The sequence below is a fragment of the Pleurodeles waltl genome, chromosome 6, assembly GCF_031143425.1.
Source record: "Pleurodeles waltl isolate 20211129_DDA chromosome 6, aPleWal1.hap1.20221129, whole genome shotgun sequence".
Taxonomy (NCBI): domain Eukaryota; kingdom Metazoa; phylum Chordata; class Amphibia; order Caudata; family Salamandridae; genus Pleurodeles; species Pleurodeles waltl.
The window spans coordinates 741,118,882-741,131,205 of NC_090445.1; the positions used below are offsets into that span (position 1 = coordinate 741,118,882).

The 12,324-nt window shown below is 46.0% G+C and overlaps 1 protein-coding gene across 1 annotated transcript in view; it reads right to left on the reverse strand.

The window, feature by feature from the left end:
• Positions 1-12,324, reverse strand: part of LOC138301693 (pancreatic triacylglycerol lipase-like) — a 496,425-nt gene that overhangs the window by 444,921 nt on the left and 39,180 nt on the right. The window lies entirely within an intron of this gene.

The window sequence follows — 12,324 nt, forward strand, 5'->3', positions numbered from 1 at the left end:
CGCCACATTGTAAATACAGAGCAGGACATTGCACCATGAGCGTCACGAAAAGTGATGCTCCCGTGGTGCTAGGGGCTCATAAATAAGCCCCTTGGTGTATTTGCATCTAGCGGTTTGGGCTGTGCTCGTGTTCAAAATCCTTATGGGAATTACCCCCCCTTTTTCTCAGCCCCCGCTTGACAGATCACCCCAAAACTTTCCATCCACGACAAGACCCTTAGGCACACTTAGTTTTCTAAAATTTCATAAAGAGTCATCAAACTGCGCCAAAAATATAGGGGCTCATTACGAGTTTGGTGGCCCCAACGTGGGACCGTCAAACTTGCGGGGAGAATGCCACCGCTATGGTGGTGGCATCCACCCCCCACCCAATTACAAGTTTTGCACCGCTCTGTCCTAGCTGTCCACCAGAAACCTTAAGATAGAGAGTTTCTGCAGGTCCAACCAGCAGGAACAGTGCTACGAAATAGCACTTGGCTCCCTTAAAGGAGCCGAGTGCCATCTCGTAGCACAGAGGGGGCCGACCAGCACCCTCGGAATGTGCACTGTCTGCAAATTCTGAGGGTGCTGGGAAGGGGGCCCCTGCAATGCCCATGCCCCCCCTTTGGCCCCCTGCACTTGTTCTCCCCCAGCCTTTTCATGGTGGAGTAACCACCATGAAAAGACCGGCGGAGAACAAGGTTGAGTTCAGCGCTGCCCTGGCTGATTACAACCAAGACCACCGTCACCCATCAGGATTATGGATCCTGGTGGAGACGGCCGGCAGCTGGCGGTCTGACCGCCAAACTCGTAATGTGGCGGTCGGACTGCATGACCGTCAGCCTCGTATTGAGGCCTATAGTCAAGTCCAAAAACTTGCTTTCAATGGAAACTAGGTCCATCCTATGTCCAAACTGACATGGCTATATCTTTGGCACTGTTGGACAAATCTTCACAAACTTTTCCCCACCAAAAAATGTGTGCCCAAAGATCTTGTACATGGCAGGTTTCAGAATGATCCGTTATGCGGGGGCCAAGAAAAAGGGATTAAAAAAGTGTGTATCCATGTTATTTCCCGTACACTCTTAAGATACACCTGCAGCCCGAACCACTGAATGGAATTACACCAAACTTGGCCAAAAGGTAGCTTTTGGTCTGCAGTTCACCCTTTTATTTATTTTATGTAAATCCTTTCAGTAGTTTTCAGGATATTGAAGGGAAAATAAATTTGTATATCTAGGGCCGCTGATCCAGGGAGATCTTCTGTTGAGATCTGATTGGCTGTCAACACATCCAACAAGAAGTGTTAGCCATTTTGGGACTCAGCTTTAGCCCCAGGGCCCCCTAGCCTTGGTCTAAGTGTCCCCTTGTCTCTCTCCAAGGCTAAAAAGCATCTTCTTAATGAAATCACAGAGAAATCTGCAGCTGGATCCAAAGATTTCTCTGTGATTTAAAAACAAATGTGGTCTCCCACTTTAGTAAGTGATTTAGCTGCCAGGTAGGCCAGGTCCTAGGGGGCATAGCAGGCTCATAAAAGGAGGGGGTGCACAGGACCACCTTCCTAGAGCTTTTAGTAACCCTGGGGACCATCACCTCCCCAGGGCTGTGATTAAAAAAATACGCTGGGGACCACCACCTCCCCAGGGCACGATAATATTATAATAAGAGGTGGGTCCTGCAGATCCCCGCAGGGGCCACCACCTCCCTGGGGCTAACTTTTCATAGTATGCAGTGGGTCTTGCGGCCCCCCCCATAGTCCGAGGACCACACGTCCCCGGGGCAATATTTTAAAACAATAATGCAGAGGGCTATGTGGCCCCCCAGCCTCTGGGAACTGCCACCTCCCTGGGGCTCAAACCTAATACTATGTGGCGGGCTGTGTGCCACCCAAACCCTGGGGACCACCACCTCCCTGGGGAAAAATACTATAACAGTAATGGGGGGTTCCTGTGGACACCCACATGCCCCAGAACCACAACCTCACTATGGCAATATTTTAAACAATGTATGCGGAGGCAGTGTGGCCACCCTGGGTCCTACGAACTGCCCCTTCCTGCGGTTTCAAATAACATTACAAAATGGGGTTAGTGGCAGATACCCAGCACCGGGGACCACATCTCCCCGGGGCCAAATCAAAAGAAGGGGGGGGATGCATGGGACCCAGGAGGCCCACGCGACCCCACCATAGTTTTCTAAATGTAGCCCTAGGGAGATGATGGGATCTGGGACACGGGAGGCTTCGTGTGACCCCTCATATATTTTTGTTTATGTTTCCCCAGGAAGGTTGTGTCCCTGGGACCCGGGGGAATCTGTGTGGCCCTCTTAAGATTTTCTATCACGCAGCCCCGGGGAGGTGGTGTTCCTGGGGCCCAGGGGTGTCCATGCGGCCCCCCATATACTTTTTTAATGTTGTCCCTGAGGGGTGGTGGTCCCCAGGACCTGGGGGAGTCTCCACGTCCCAGCTAGGTTTTTTGGGCAGGAAACTAGATCTTGGTCCAAAGATTGTGTTTTTTGTGATTTGGTGTTAATCTGTTCAGCAGTTTTTCAGAAATTTATGTTAAAAAATATCAGTGTATCATGACAGTGGGGTTCGAGGGACGAACCCAGTTTTAAAAAATGGAATGTTCTGATTGGCCATCTTGCTCCCGCAGGAGTCAGGCTCCTACAGATAGACTGCCAGCAACATGAGAAAAATGTTGCTGGCAGCCATTTTCAGAACTCAAAGACTTAGGGCCATATTTATACTTTTTGACGCAAAATTGCGCCGACGCAGTTTTGCGTCAAAAAGTTTAACGTGGCTAACGCCATTTCTTAGTGCCACCCGAGCTTCAAATTTATACTTTGACGCTCGGCGGCACAAACCACTGGTTAGAGTTTTTTTTTTTACTCAAACCATTGCGCCATGTTGTAAAGAAAAATTACGTTAACGCAGCGAAAATGACTTTATTCCAGTTTACGGCGTTGCAAACAGGATATGTGCCTTTTTTAGCTGCAATAGCGTAAAAAAGCAGCACAAACTGCAAAATGTTCAAAGGAGCCCCAAAATGGATTCCAAAAGCCATGAGAGACCCCAGGGAGATGACAACCGACCAGGAACCAGCCAGGAGGACCCACACAAGACCCAGGAGAGGGAAAAGAAGAAAAGGAAGTGCTGGTTCAGTGCAGAGGAGCATGAAATACTGGAGAAAGAGGTGACGGAACACCAGCATCAACTTTTTGTCACCTCTAAATTGCCAATTGGGAGGAGAGAGGCAATTTGGCAACAGATTGTTGATAAGATCAACAGTGTGGCAGAAGTACAGAGAACAGTCATCGAGTGCAAGAAACGCTGGCATGACTGCAAGCACAGGACCAAGGAAAAGATGGCCAGGAACAGGAAGGCAGCACTGCAGACCGTAAGTGGGAGTCCAGCACCGCAGGAGGCCCTGGACCACATGGAGGAGATGGTGGCAGCCGTCATCCCTGAGGAGATCGTCACAGGGATTCAAGGACACAACAGCGCAGATTACCAGGATACAACACAGATGCAGGGTAAGTGGCATGGGGAACAAAAATGTCTAATTGTTAACTGCAAGCGGGGGGGACATACCTACTACACAATGCATGTCAGCCATGATAATCAGGTAGTGGAAAGGGAAAAGGGGCATGGCACGGGTGCATGGGCTGTGCAGGGGAAACCTGGAGCACAGCACAACAACGCACCAACAACCTTTGCATGGGGGTACTCTGCCAGGCCAAGGATGTTGGAAAGGCAAAGCCAGTCCAGGAGGGTAGGGTACAACATAAAACTGGCCTGCTGTCACACAACAGCTGGTATTGTCGCTACATGGGGCTCAATTTCCAGTCTAAGGCCATATCCGCAAGTGGTATTTACCATTGACAACAGTTGCCACTACCACTTCTGCTGTGTGTGCAGGTCAAGTAGCCAATGAGAGTTACGTGCCCATGGATCAAACACACCCAAAATAGAGGGTTCAGGATGACAACGTTATCAATCCCCTGTAATTAATAAAAATGTGCAAATCCTGTCAAATGCTCATGTCTATAGGCGCTACAAACATCAGGTATTGTAATGATCATTATGAGATACACAGCAGTAATGTCATACCCATGCTGCACATGTCTGGGTCTACCCTGTGCCTGTGTTACAATAGCTGCAATACCACCATGCAACATCTCAAGTGTCATAGTGCTAAGACAACAGCATTGAGGGGGAGGACATATGTTTCTAGCTAGTGAAACACACCCGCACAGTCATAAGAGGAAATAGAACACTGCTAGGACCATCAGTACAATCCAATGTAGCACACATTCCCCAACATCAGCAGTACACACTACCAATGTTGACACTCGTATTGTGCCATGCCAATGCTGTACATAGTATATGCTAGGTCTTAGTAACATATCAGTGGATGTGAAATATCAGAGACTGGGTCAGTTCCAGATTGTTATGTGTGGTGCAAGAGCCATCAGAACACCCACAGCCAGTGCAAGGCCACACAATGATAATGGCAGTAGACGGAGGGGTGAGGAGGACAATAAGGTGGCAACATACAATTTGGGCAGAACCTACACCTAGAGGATGTGACACAGACATTTCCCCAAACTGCCCACACTACATGTGACATGCAGGTGGGGCAGAGGCCTGGGAGAATGCTAATATTAATGACAGGAACAATGAACAGGAATCAAGATCACAATGTGCAACTAATAGGAAGTCAGGAACATCACATTACAAATGCCACAACACAGACACACTAATTGTACAATATCTCATTGCAGAGGATGATGGCTCTCCTGGGGATATGCCTGTCCTGGACGTCCCTGATGACATGGATGATGAGCTGACAAACATTAGCCAGCAGACCCGCCAAGATGTCCTTGGAACCCTCCAGACCCCACTTTCAGTCGCAAGGAGGAGCACAGAAGTAGCAGCCATCACAGAGGACCCACCCACCACCCCTATTGTACAACCTGCCAGCTCCAGCTGAGGACTCTAAGGACACTGGTACCACCTTTGAGAGGACTGTAGTTGGAGTACAGTGGGAGCTGGCCAATAAGGAGCGGGTGGGGATGCAAAATATGGCAGCCAGCCTTGAGGGGATGCATTCGTGCATGATGTCATCTGCAGAACAGGCAGCAGCCATGCAAGCACTAACATCCATCCTGCAAGGACTACAACAAAGTGTAAAGGAATTCACCGCTGCAGTGATGGAGTTGCCACAGCACCTCATACCCCAAACCTTTCACTGCGTGCACAAATGCAATCTGGCTGCCTATCATAGTGATGTAGCTGCTATACTTAAGAACCAGCAGCTCCTCCTTGCTGCAGTACTGCCCCTAATAGCCCCACAGTTGGCAGCTACCGGGATTTCTGACTCCACATCTTCAAACACTGAAGTGTGTGTTGCCATTTCAAACTCACCACCACCAAGGGCAGAGGAGGCGACACACACATCAGAAGATGAAGACGTGGAACAGATCACCTTCACCCGCAAGAGTACCCGATAGCACAAGTCCATGCCACATGGGCCCTGATATCCTAGGTCCTGTGCTTGTTAACATGCCAGTCTTGCAACAGCTGCTCACATGCACTGTTCTCCAGCACACTGTTTACCTTGACACCATGCTCTGTGATTGTCTCTCTTTACCTCATTAGCAATTCATGTTCATCTGCACTGTCTGACACATCACCCCAGCATGTCCAATGACATGTCCCATTGCACTTGTGTAGCATCACAATAGAAGGCGTCACACTAATGGATTCAAAATCCTGGACTATGTAACTATTGCACTACAGCACTTTAAAATAAATAGCACTTACACAACCACTTTGTATCTGTGTAATGTGACACATCAACTGTGTAGGAGATTAGTGATGTATGTCACATGTCAATGGCCATAGAATGTCAATACAAATGCGTTGAAAGATTGTGGGCTGATACCTATGCACTGTGGTCTGGATTGTTTCTTCATCTGAGCTTCCTGAGGCTTATTTCTGAAATAAATTGAAAACTAACAGTTTAATGCAGTGTTGGACTGAAAAAGTCAGGTCTCAAACGATGACAGATTTAAAACACACATACAAACTTCACAATACATTGGGAACCATAGTAACCTTGAGTGGTGGGTGCAATGGATGGTAGATGCATTGAGAAGTAGCTGTGGTGTAGCTGCCAATGTGAATGCACATTAGGAATTGTGAATAACCATATCAATAATGCGATTCGGATGCAGGATGGTACACAAATGCAAATACTAAATTGACACTGTTCACCTATGCCAAGGCCCTGATCTCATAGCATATGACACATACTGTAAAGGAGTACCTAAATATTTAGTTAACAGTAAAAAAGGGAAATAAAACTAGGAGAAACACCTTAACTAACCTAACCTATCCTAACTACACATTATCCACAACTGGCCCTAACTACCCTAAGCTAAACTTACCTATCACATTTAACTAAACACTCTAACCATCAATCCCACCCCCCCTTATTTGACGGGACACATGTAGGACAACATATACTAACCTAAACACATACTATCTTATCCTAAACAAATATATATTTTTTTGTTATTTATGTTTTTATTTTATTTAAAAAAAATGTATACACATAACCCCCAACATCATCCACCACCCACCCACAAAACAACACATGTAATAATATAACCCCCTCCACCCCCCAACCCACTCATACTAACTAAACTAACAGTCTATTCTAACCTAACACTAAGCCCCCTAAATCCACTAAATATAAGAACCAGGAAAGAGGAGGGAGGGGAGGGAATCATGGCTAAGGGTCACAAAGTCACACATTTGCCCTCCGCAGGATCTTCTTTATTCCACGCAGTCTCCTGCTATTGCCTGACAGCTCCTGCTGCAGCCTGTCCATCCTGCGCAACATCCGTTGCATGTCACGTCTCATTTGTTGGAATTCTCCATTGTCAATCACTGCAGCCAGGGTTGTCTGTGTGCCACTAGTGGATGGTAGTGCTGGTGCTGATGTCATGCTTGGAGGGGGAGGTGCAGGAGCTGCTGTCTGTGGGTCTGGAGCTGATGTTGTAGAGGGACCTGCAACAGTGGCTGTCATCCTTTGTGCAACTGTGGTCGGAGTGGTTGTGCTGGTGGCTGTTGTGAGCAAGGATGGCCCATTTGGGAAAATGCCTTCCAGACCCCTGTGGCACTCTCATGGCGATAACGCTATGCCATATTGCGGAACCCAGACTCCACATCTAGTATGTGGCGATAACGCATCACTGCCTTTGGAATTCCCTGATCTGATGGGCATTCATGTTGGCAGATGTAAAAAAATAGAGAAAGCCAAACATTAGTGACATTATTGTGTGATACATCTACTGGTGATATGCTAACACTTCCTCAAAATTAGCTTAAACAGTCCAAATCACAGTACAGATCATAAAATGTCCCTGAGGAATGACATGGCAACGCAGCCTACACATCTCCAATCTAACAGCACAGCAATGCTCAAAGGTTGTGTACCTACTTAAATAATCTGTCATTAGTCACATAACAAATGCTGCAAGTACTCCACATGTGACAGGCCAACTAATGAATATCTTCTGGATGACAATCAAGGCCCACAAGATCTGTGATATGCAAATGGAATTGCCTGGATGGTATGCAGTTGCGAATCATGAGGGGTATCCTAGGTTGGAACAAATGAATGTTGGACTTACATGTCTGTCTTCTACACTGGGATCCTCACACCTAGCTACACATATTTCATAATCCTAACCATGTGCCTCATGGGGTGATGGACCTGCAACTCATACTTTCAAACATCAAGGACAGCCAGGAAGCTTTGGACAGCTGTCCATGGGTTTAGTCAGTCCACCACAGGTAAGGAGGACTGCCAACTAGGATTGACTCAAACATTGGACAATCACATCCACATTTATGTTTCTAATTGTGGACAACTGTCAACATCATTTGATTTCACTAATACCTTTCCAAAAACACGCACATAGATGCAAGCAGCCATCTGGGCTTGAGCTACATGCACACCTATGACATTCTACTCAGGTGCCACATAAACGTAGCACAACATGTGGAGCCAGATGCTGCTAAGAAGTCAAACATACAGTCCTACATTTTCATTAGTTAACAGGGAGGCTCAAGTCTGTGGGTAATACTTCAGCATCACTGGTCTGCGTGAATCAGGGTATGAGTTGCTGACTAAATCATGAACATGGCCACCTCCAATTTTATCATTGGCATAAATGCAGCAACAAATATCACCCTGTTCACCTGCCCATGCCTATAGCGCAGCACTAGAATCCCAAAATATGACTCTCCGCCACCGATTTTCCAACTCAAACATGGAACAAAATGTCAAACTCCAGGCAAGTCACATATCAGATCATGTGCCAGCACATCATACCTTGCAATGTGTCCAACACACAGGAGTCAATCACACAACAGCTGCAAACACAACACAGAACTAACATATCAACACTTACTGGATATGTCTGGGTCCGCAAACCGAGCCACTTCAACAATTGCGTAGGGGGCTGGTCCATCTGTAACACATGGAAGGGTGAAATGTGCTCAATGTCTGCTCACTGTACAAAACTTGGAACAAAAAATCCTGTGTGTGACATTTTAGATGATAGAGCAGCACCTCAGGTATGTACACACCCCAACAGACACACCACTGCAAACATGTATTGACCCTGTCACTCCAATGATTGATAGACACATATATGCACACATGCACTGGCCCTAACAATCATGTGGTGAAAACATGATTACTCAATTTTGTGCAGAATTCTTTCTAGAGGGTACTCCATTTCTTTTCTTCATTTGTTGTTAGGAGAGACATGCAAAGCCACATTCCTGGTGCACTGCAATACCAGTCACTCAGGTATTGTGGCTTGTGCATCAAGGGACAATCAGTTACTGTGTGATTCTCATGTGGGTTGAGTTTAGTTCAGGAATTATTGTGCTTTCTATGGTACCTCATATGTGGGCCCGTGTTGTCTGTAGTTTACATATGCCACATTGCCAGTGTACCCAGAGCCGTATATGCCCTCTATGACACCATGATGGCAGGGATCCTGTGTGTTACTTGATGACAATGTTACGCTAAACATGGATTAGCCATTTATCTAAATCACAACAACAAAGAAATATATGCTGACAGTGTCTAATTTGACCAACCGTGACAGAATGCATGGGCACAGGTGTAGTCATTGCACCTGAAATGTGTTACTCAGGGCCCTGTGCACCTATATCAGGTATTGTAGATCACAGTTAGCCACATTCATCATCTTACATTTGCCAAGTTGGATGATCTGTGGTTATACAACGAACTGACACTGTCCCCTAATTGAAACATGGTTTACCAAATGTCCTACTGTGGCAATCTTGATGAGGTAGGTCTCAATTTGTATGCATCTTGGGAATGGTGGCAGTCACAGTAATGCTGGTCTGCTGATCTTAGCACACACCCATGTCTGTGATAGCCTTCATACTGAGAAGTTAACAATTGTACATTTGCTGCACTAGATCAGCAGGGGTGTACCAAACGTAAACTAGCAAACTATTTCGTCACTTTAAAGTTATGATGGAAGCAGTCAGGGGTCTCTTGCACAACATCATGCAAATAAATAATTTGTGACCATGCATTCACAAAGTTCAGGGATCCCATGATGATCCATTAACTTATGAAAATTGCTTGGTTATAAAGTGACACAGATGGCATATGCATCAGCTCTGCACCAGCAATTGTGCCCAAGGCAAATTAAAACACACAGGAACAATGAACATAGGGCCAGACTTTTAAATGTTTTTTATATGTAGCATTTGCTTCCTGTTTTTACGCTACAGCTATGGAAAGTAGCACCAAACATTTAGATATTATCCAGTGTGCATTACTTTGGCATCCATGATTAATTTAAAGGCTGCACAAACCAAGTTAAAATATCAGCCTGAGATATTTACAGAGGTTAGGAAGATCTTTATACGTATGGGCATGAATACAGTTCAGACATGTATTCTAAATAATTGGGGACTACATTCATTCCATGCCTTAGCATGTGAAATACATCTCATTCCTGGTACACTCACAGACCATGATAAAAATACTTGTTTGTGGCGCATTACCATCATCTACTGACGTCAAAGCAGCACTAATTTACAAGATCAAGTTGTGTTTTGTAAGTTTGTGCAGCTTTTGCGTCAACAAATGATGGTAATGCATAGCAAATATTGTATAATTCAGGGCCACTGTATGTTCAACTTGCATTCTACATGTCCACAAACATTCCATGCAGCAAGTCACCAAATCTGCTACTGTTACTACAGAGCATTTTACTGTACACATTAATCTGATTTGTACTCACCAACAGGGCCACCAATCACCACACCCAGGTGGTCCAGCAGGTCTTGCTCTCTGGCCAAAAGGCCAGCCCAGTGATGTTTGAGTTGGTGGTCGTTGCACTGGCTGTTGAATACTCTCTTTGGGTGGAACAGCACCTTGGACCACCTGAGCCTCCTCGCCTCAGTGTGATACCCCTGTATCACCCTGCCACCAGCCTCTAACATCAGGGGGAGGAAGTGGCACACCATCCAAATGAAAGCCCCCAGCTCTTCCTCTCTCATTCTCCCCAGAAGTGGCCTGCCCAACATCACAAAAAATAATGGGGATAAGAAAGGGAAAAGACGGGAAATACAGGGAAAGGAGGTAGGAAAATGAAACATAAAGAACCCACACACAGCCCAACAATACCCCAACTAACAATACCCATCACACACTCCCAATAGTACAAAGACAAAATTAGACACAAAAAATGACAAAAATCATGGCTGAGGGTCACAAAGTCACACATTTGCCCTCCGCAGGATCTTCTTTATTCCACGCAGTCTCTTGCTATTGCCTGACAGCTCCTGCTGCAGCCTGTCCATCCTGCGCAACATCCGTTGCATGTCACGTCTCATTTGTTGGAATTCTCCATTGTCAATCACTGCAGCCAGGGTTGTCTGTGTGCCACTAGTGGATGGTAGTGCTGGTGCTGGTGTCATGCTTGGAGGGGGAGGTGCAGGAGCTGCTGTCTGTGGGTCTGGAGCTGATGTTGTAGAGGGACCTGCAACAGTGGCTGTCATCCTTTGTGCAACTGTGGTCGGAGTGGTTGTGCTGGTGGCTGTTGTGAGCAAGGATGGCCCCCTTGGGAAAATGCCTTCCAGACCCCTGTGGCACTCTCATGGCGATAACGCTATGCCATATTGCGGAACCCAGACTCCACATCTAGTATGTGGCGGTAACGCATCGCTGCCTTTGGAATTCCCTGATCTGATGGGCATTCATGTTGGCAGCTGTAAAAATAGAGAAAGCCAAACATTAGTGAAATTATTGTGTGATACATCTACTGATGATATGCTAACACTTCCTCAAAATTAGCTTAAACAGTCCAAATCACAGTACAGATCATAGAATGTCCCTGAGGAATGACATGGCAACGCAGCCTACACATCTCCTATCTAACAGCACAGCAATGCTCAAAAGTTGTGTACCTACTTAAATGATCTGTGCATCACTGTTCTGCCATTAGTCACATAACAAATGCTGCAAGTACTCCACATGTGACAGGCCAACTAATGAATATCTTCTGGATGACAATCAAGGCCCACAAGATCTGTGATATGCAAATGGAATTGCCTGGACGATATACAGTTGCTAATCATGAGGGGTATCCTAGGTTGGAACAAATGAATGTTGGAATTACATGTCTGTCTTCTACACTGGGATCCTCACACCTAGCTACACATATTTCATAATCCTAACCATGTGCCTCAGGGGATGGTGGACTTGCAACTCATACTTTCAAACATCAAGGACAGCCAGGAAGCTTTGGACAGCTGTCCATAGGTTTAGTCAGTCCACCACAGGTAAGGAGGACTGCCAACTAGTATTGACTCAAACATTGGACAATCACATCCACATTTATGTTCCTAATTGTGGACAACTGTCAACATCATTTGATTTCACTAATACCTTTCCAAAAACAAGCACATAGATGCAAGCAGCCATCTGGGCTTGAGCTACATGCACACATATGACATTCTACTCAGGTGCCACATAAACGTAGCACAACATGTGGAGCCAGATGCTGCTAAGAAGTCAAACATACAGTCCTACATTTCCATTAGTTAACAGGGAGGCTCAAGTCTGTGGGTAATACTTCAGCATCACTGGTCTGCGTGAATCAGGGTATGAGTTGCTGACTAAATCATGAACATGGCCACCTCCAATTTTATCATTGGCATAAATGCAGCAACAAATATCACCCTGTTCACCTGCCCATGCCTATAGCGCAGCACTA